At 41.3% G+C, this 7,312-nt stretch overlaps 1 pseudogene across 1 annotated transcript; it reads left to right on the top strand.

Annotated features, from left to right (window-relative positions):
- The first annotated feature begins 1,280 nt into the window (after positions 1-1,280).
- On the top strand, positions 1,281-6,822 carry LOC307195799 (uncharacterized protein C2orf78-like; annotated as a pseudogene). Its single transcript has 2 exons — positions 1,281-1,286; positions 5,321-6,822. The product of its transcript is annotated as an uncharacterized protein C2orf78-like (transcript).
- The last annotated feature ends 490 nt before the right edge of the window (positions 6,823-7,312 follow it).

The raw sequence follows: 7,312 nt of genomic DNA, 5'->3' as shown, positions 1-7,312 counted from the left end.
CACAACCCTTGTCTCTTCCACCACCACAAGTAGCTTAAATGCTTAGCAAATTACCATTAATGGTACTCATGTGTCACACATTTCTGAGTAATGTCTCAGGGCTGCTTATTATACTTGGTTTCTTCTTCTTTCTCTCCTCCATTCTACTACTTCCTTGTTGTTATTACCATTACAGCCATCAGCAGCAAAAAATGCTGCTGCGCGTCCGGAGCCTGTGCTCTGCAATGGGAGAGGCCGCAACAGTAAGAGGCCCACGTACCGCAAAAAAAAAAAAAAAAAAGTATTCAGTGAGTACTAGTTGATAATACATGAAAGAATGAATGAATGCATGAATAAATGAATGTGTCTTCATATTGCTGGCTCTGTGCAATAAATTGGAAACTTATGAAGGCTTCTAGGGTTTCGCATCTAAGAGAGATTACACTAAAATTTGGATAACTAGATTAAAGTAGAAGGTTTAGAAATGTGTCATCCATGCAAAGACCTGAAAATGGGCAGCCCTGCTTATATTTCAAATTGCCCAGAAATACTTTGTTTTGCTTCAGTTCTAGGAAGGGCTCAGGTTTGGAGTGAGGTCACATTTTTATCAGCAACAGTTCACTTAATATTGCTTATACAAGCTTTCTAAAGCAATGACTAGAGCATATGTTTAGATTTTCCCAAGTGTTTGGACTAAGAAACCATATATATGTTAGTGTAGTGATTCTCAGTAGTTATTCCAGAGGCTCCTAAGGTAAGAGGATCACATTGTATGGTTTAGTAACACTGAAACCTTTCCATGCTGCTGTCATTTTATCTTTGTTCTCTTAGAAAAACTCAGAATGGTACAAAACATATCTTTATTTTCACATTTCCAACTTTCTTTACACACATATACTGAAACCATCTGTCTAAATTGTGGCAAAATCTGCCAGCTCCAGATTGGCCTCATTAGTCATCTGAGAACACATAAACAGAGGAATTTGGAAAAATAAATAGACCTTGGATAGATCATCCTGGTCTGGGAAGATTTTTCTTCTTGCCAGACATGAAAAGGCACAGGTTTGCATCTTTAAAACATTTGGAGGAGTTTTTGCTCTAGAAAGTGGATAAAAATGTCTTAGTGACCCACTTGATATCCTTTATCATATGACCAAGTCACTTCAGCTACAAACCAAAGGGAAAACTAACATCTAAAGGAGTTGGCAAGGTCTTTCAGAGTGAAACTCTATGAATGTTGTTCTAATAGAGAGGAATATATCTAAGAGGTGACATGAGAGATAAGGAGAGTGTGAGAGTGCATGAAGGTAAATTTTGGACATTATCATCAAAGGTAGTGTTTTTCTAAGCTAGTCATAAGCTCACCTCCCCAGATGTTTGCATGTGCTCCTACCAGCCATCTCTTCTTTATGAATAGTAGTAGTTTAATTGTGAAATTGAACTGTCAGAAATATATATTGTGCAGTTGAATCTCTGCCACAATAGGAAGTCTGGTCATCTGTATTTTCCTTGGGACTAATGGAGCCCAAGGGACTAATAGATGTCCTAAGTAGGGAGAAGACTGCTAACATGGTATAAAATGAGGGGGAATTTTCTCCTTAATCTCCAACAAAAACAGCAACAAAAAAATCTCTTATCACCAGACTTCTGTCATGTCCTACATTTCATTATTTGAGATTCATTCTTTTGGTCCTCAGAAGTCTTTATTAGTCAGGATATTTGGGCTTCCCTGGTGGCGCAGTGGTTGAGAGTCTGCCTGCCGATGCAGGGGACACGGGTCCGTGCCCCGGTCCGGGAAGATCCCACATGCCACGGAGTGGCTGGGCCCGTGAGCCACGGCCGCTGAGCCTGTGCGTCCGGAGCCTGTGCTCCACAGCAATCTACCTACAGGGAGGCTGGGAGATACAGTTCTGTTTCATGTCCGGAAAGTGGAAGTAGGATTAGTGAATATCTAGCTGGTTTCTGCTACAAAGACTGTTGGATTTTTGGTAGATTGGAAGCATAGGCATAACATTTTCCAGCTCTTTTTATTAATAGATAAAGGCTATAACCCTACTCTCTCAACTCAGGCTAACCTTTGTGTCTTGCTTTTACCAGTAGAATGTAGTTGAAGTGGTGTTTGCTAGTTCCAGAATCTAGCTTTCTAGTGGCCTTGTCACTTCTGTCTTTGTTCTCTTGGAATGCTGTCTTGGGACTTCCATGTAAGGATGTAGTCTACTGGACAACGAGAGACCACAGGCAGGAAAATCAAGTCACTCCAGCCAACAACGAGCATCAATTGCTCGATTTGCATACATGAGTGAGGCCAACTTGGACCTTCAAGCCCAGCTGACTCTTCCTGAAGGCAACTGCATGAGTCATCCAGGTAAAAGGAGAGGAAAAACTGCATAGCCAATGAACAGAATTGTGATAAACAATGAATCATCGTTTCACGTCACTGAGTTGGGGATGATTTCTTATTGTAACATTAGACAACTGATACAGGTTTAAATTTTTTCAGATTAAAATTTTCCACCTTTTTAAACCTCAAGCTAATGGCTTATAAAAGATCCTACTTTAATGTCATTTCTGGCATTTCTAATGTGTGTGTGATTTCATGATTGTATATGTCTTAGGTTGGGTTTCCCTAGAAGCCGACCTTGAGGAAAGGATGTGGGCTTGAGTTGTTTATTTGGGAGCACTAGTGGGTGAGTGGGAAGTGATACAAGGAAAAGAAGGAAGCCAATGCAGGCATATTATTGAACTTGTTATTACTAGACAATTAGGTCTCAATTCTGTAGCAGAACTCTGGTGGATAGAGTAGATCTTACCTCAGAGTTATCCCAACAGAGAGATGAGTAGCTGAGGTATCTATCTACCAAATCCCATCAATTTTTGATAGAGGGATTTTAGGGGGTGAGGAGAGTGTCTTAACACCTCAGTACTTCTGGTCTGCTCTGCCTTGTGCACTGGCTGAGTGGACTCCTGTGATTAGAGAAGGCCTTCACGGGGAGAGTTACAGGGTTCTTGTTTAGAAAAATTCCAGTTGCCCCTTTTTGAAGTATGAATGCTTATGGCATTTGGGTGGGGTACCAACAATAACGTTTGAATTTATCGTCAATATCTGAATATTATAAATATTAATATCTAAATATATTATTTTTATTTCAAGTAGTAAATTGTCAAGCTAGATATAACTTGCAGTGAAAAATCTCCTTAAGTGTTCTTCTTGTTAAAATTTTAAAAGTCCAGTGAAATATAAATGTATATTCATTATTGGAAAACTAAAATGCTGCAAGTAAATTGTGATGATTTTGAAGTGTGTTAATTTTATGGAAAAAAATGATTAAGAACTTTAAAAGGTTAAAAAGTAAAATATTGGAATTTAATATGAACATTGAGAGTGTTTTGGCTGGGTAACTTGGGAAGGATACTATTTTTGAATCAAAAATGTATGTAATATTAAATAATACAAAACCAAATAATAGATTATATGATATCATATTCTGAAACTATCTGAAATTATCAAGTGTATTAGTGTCCTTAATGTTAAACAATGAACTGCTGAGAACTTCATTTAATTTTTGGTTACTTTCATGTATGGATTTTATGAAAAAACCTCTTGGAATAATTCATAAATAAAAATAGACTATCGAGTGTCCTTGCCCCTGTGGTGAGCCACAGCTGCCCTCCACCTCTGCGGGAGACCCTCCAACACTAGCAGCCATGTAGCTAACAGGATCTTGGTGCTCTGGCTGGGTGTCAGGCCTGAGCCTCTGAGGTGGGAGAGCTGAATTCAAGACATTGGACCACCAGAGACCTCCCAGCCCCACATAATATCAATTGGTGAGAGATCCCCCAGATATCTCCATCTCAACACTAAGACCCAGCTCCACTCAATGACCAGCAAGCTTCAGTGCTGGACACCCCATGCCAAACAACTAGCAAGACAGGAACACAACCACACCCATTAGCAGAGAGGCTGCCTAAAATCATAATAAGTTCACAGACACCCCAAAACACACCACTGGAGGTGGTCCTGCCCACAAGAAATAAAAGATCCAGCCTCATCCACCAGAACACAGGCACTAGTCCCCTCCACCAGGAAGCCTACACAACCCACTGAACCAACCTTAGCCACTGAGGCAGACACCAAAAACAACGGGAAATATGGACCTGCAGGTTGTGAAAAGGAGACCCCAAACACAGTAAGTTAAGCAAAATAAGACAGAGAAACATACAGCAGATGAAGGAGCAAGGTAAAAACCACCAGACCAAACAAATGAAGAGGAAATAGGCAGTCTACCTGAAAAAGAATTCAGAGTAATGAGAGCAAAGATGTTACAAAATCTTGGAAATAGAATGGAGAAAATACAAGAAATGTTTAACAAGGACCTAGAAGAACTAAAGATGAAACAAACAATGATGAACAATATATGAAATTTAAAATTCTCTAGAAGGGATCAATAGTGGAATAACTGAGGCAGAAGAACAGATAAGTGACCTGCAAGATAAAATAGTGGAAATAAGTACCATGGAGCAGAATAAAGAAAAAAGAATGAAAAGAATTGAGGACAGTCTCAGAGACCTCTGGGACAACATTAAATGCACCAACATTTAACTTATAGGGGTCTCATAAGAAGAAGAGAAAGAGAAAAGGTATGAGAAAATATTTGAAGAGATTATAGTTGAAAACTTACCTAATATGAGAAAGGAAATGGTCAATCAAGTCCAGGAAGCACAGAGAGTCCTGTACAGGATAAATCCAAGGGGAAACACATCAAGACACATATTAATCAAACTATCAAAAATTAAATACAAAGGAAAAATATTGAAAGCAGCAAGGGAAAAGCAACAAATAATATACAAGGGAATGCCCATAAGGTTAACAGCTGATGGTTTAGCAGAAACTCTGCAAGCCAGAAGGGAATGACAGGACATATTTAAAGTGATGAAAGAGATAAACCTACAATCAAGATTAGTCTACTCAGCAAGGATCTCATTCAGATTCGATGGAAAAATTAAAATGTTTACAGACAAGCAAAAGCTAAGAGAATTCAGCACCACCAAACAAGCTTTACAACAAATGCTAAAGGAACTTCTCTAGGGAGGAAACACAAGAGAAGGAAAAGACCTACAATAACAAACCCAAAACAATTAAGAAAATGGTAATAGGAACATACCTATCAATAATTACCTCAAATGTAAATGGATTAAATGCTTCCACCCAAAGACATAGACTGGATGAATGGATACAAAAACAAGGCCTGTATATATGCTGACTACAAGTGACCCCTTTCAGACCTTGGGACACATACAGACTGAAAGTGAGGGGATGGAAAAAGATATTCCATGCAAATAGAAATCAAAAAAAGCTGTAGTAGCAATTCTCATATCAGACCTAGGGACACTTGAAAATGGGATGGAATCTAGCAGTGGTTTTGCAGACATTACTACACTGGCGGAGGAAATTCACCTTCCGCAGCTCTTTAATTCTTTGAAAGATCTTGATCAATCCAAAAGTCCCAACATGATCAAAGCCAAAGACAACAGAGCCATTAAGGTGAATCAGGTGCAGCAAAAGCCAAGTGTCATAAAGGTTCCCTCTGCTCAACCAGGAAGAACAAACATAAAGCCTCTGAGCCTATCAGTGGTGCTCCCAAGGCCAAAATCCAGCCAAAGAATCCAGAGTGCCTGCTAGGGGGAGAAGTGCTTCTATGCCATGCTGCAGTCAGGGACAGCGCTCCTGTGACCACGGCCAAGCATTCCAAAGGCAAACCTCAGAAAGCTGCATCCAGAAAGATCAGCAAAACGAAGAGCCACGGGCAGGAAAGGACCACAAGGACCAGAGGAAGGAAGAAGGCTGAAGAGAATAAGCAGTCAGGGAACAAAGTCGAGGCAGAAGAGAAGCCAACAATTCCCCAGACGAAGCAAAGGAAGCAGCAAACTGAGCTTATCCAAGAGAGCTTTAAAAAGCCTCGAACCTCCCTAGGCATGTGCAGGCTGGGGTCTGTGAAGGTTCTTCATGCACTGGGGGAGAAGAATGATAAGAAAACTGGGCTCTCTTCCTGTCGGGTCTTGGGAAATTCAAGCAACCCTAAACACCCCCAGCTATCCAGCCATGGAGGCATACCCCACCTGAGGGTAAGAGTCCTGAGAAAACTCAAGTCGAAGCCCAGAAACCAGACAGCAGTGCTGAAAAAGAGTGTCCCTCTCCATCCCAGTATGATTTGCCGCCTCCTGGGAAGGTCAAGTTGATACCTCTGCCGTTTTCTGCCTGGGACAAGCCTCAAGCTCGACCTGCTCCTCGGAGGCCACAGTCTCTGTCCTCTCATTGGCCTGCTCTGGCTGACTGTGCCCAGCCTGCTTCTACTAACTCAGCTCAACCTCCTGCAGTGAGTTCATCCCAGCCAGCTCCTGCCTCTTTGCCAGGTCCTGCCAAACCATCTCAGCCAACTATGACTAACCAACCCAACCGGGTTGGACCGACCATACGCAGCCTAGTGTCCCTCAGTCTGCTGCTCCTAGGCCTGCACCCTACGGAACTTCATCTTGCACTTCTCTCCAGCGGGAGCCTGTTCCCCCTGCTGTGACTAAGCGCCAGTCCCCACCCAAGCTCCAAACCCCATTTCTACTCCAAGACTTCAGCGAGCAACCAGTTCCATGGAAGGAACCCAATGTTCCTGAGCCAGTAATGTCAAAGCCCATCGAACACGAGCAGAGGCCAGAGCGGGAGGCCATGAAGAGACGGGCTCAACAAGAACATGAGAATGCTGCCAAATACACCTCTTTGGGGAAAGTGCAATTTTTCATTGAGAGGGAAAAAGAATGGAAATTGCTGACTACTACGGATATGTAAAGTAAGAGCTGCTAGGAGTGTTGGTGCCACCTTGGGGACCAGCTGCTCTTCCATATACAGATAAGACAGGTACAAATATCTCTATTTATTTTGATATATTTTAACACAATAAAACTGAATAAATAAATGTAATAGAATTAATAGGTGAGTAATAAAACTTTTGAATATTGAGATGCTGCTAATTGTGGCGTGATTTTTGTTTTTTGATGGGGTTGGAATCAAATTCTGCATGAGAAAGGGAGGACTGAAAGTTGGATGGGAGAATGAAGGAAATAGGTAAAAACTGAGGAAAGAGAAAGGAAGTTTGTCCAGGGCTAGGAAGGCCAAAAGACATTTATGGATTTATGAAAGGAAGCAGGAGTGAGGATGAAATGGAAGAAGTAAAAAGCATGGTCAGTGGTCAGGGGTGAAAGAACAAAATTTGAGTAGAGTTTAAGATGACAGAAGGTGAGTCTAGGTTCACTAGGAGAAATAGAAAAACTCTCTTGGGGAGGT

This window comes from Stenella coeruleoalba (assembly GCF_951394435.1).
Source record: "Stenella coeruleoalba genome assembly, chromosome: 13".
NCBI classification, from domain to species: domain Eukaryota; kingdom Metazoa; phylum Chordata; class Mammalia; order Artiodactyla; family Delphinidae; genus Stenella; species Stenella coeruleoalba.
Note: the sequence above shows the minus strand (reverse complement) of the source record. Positions and strands in the feature narration are given on the sequence as shown.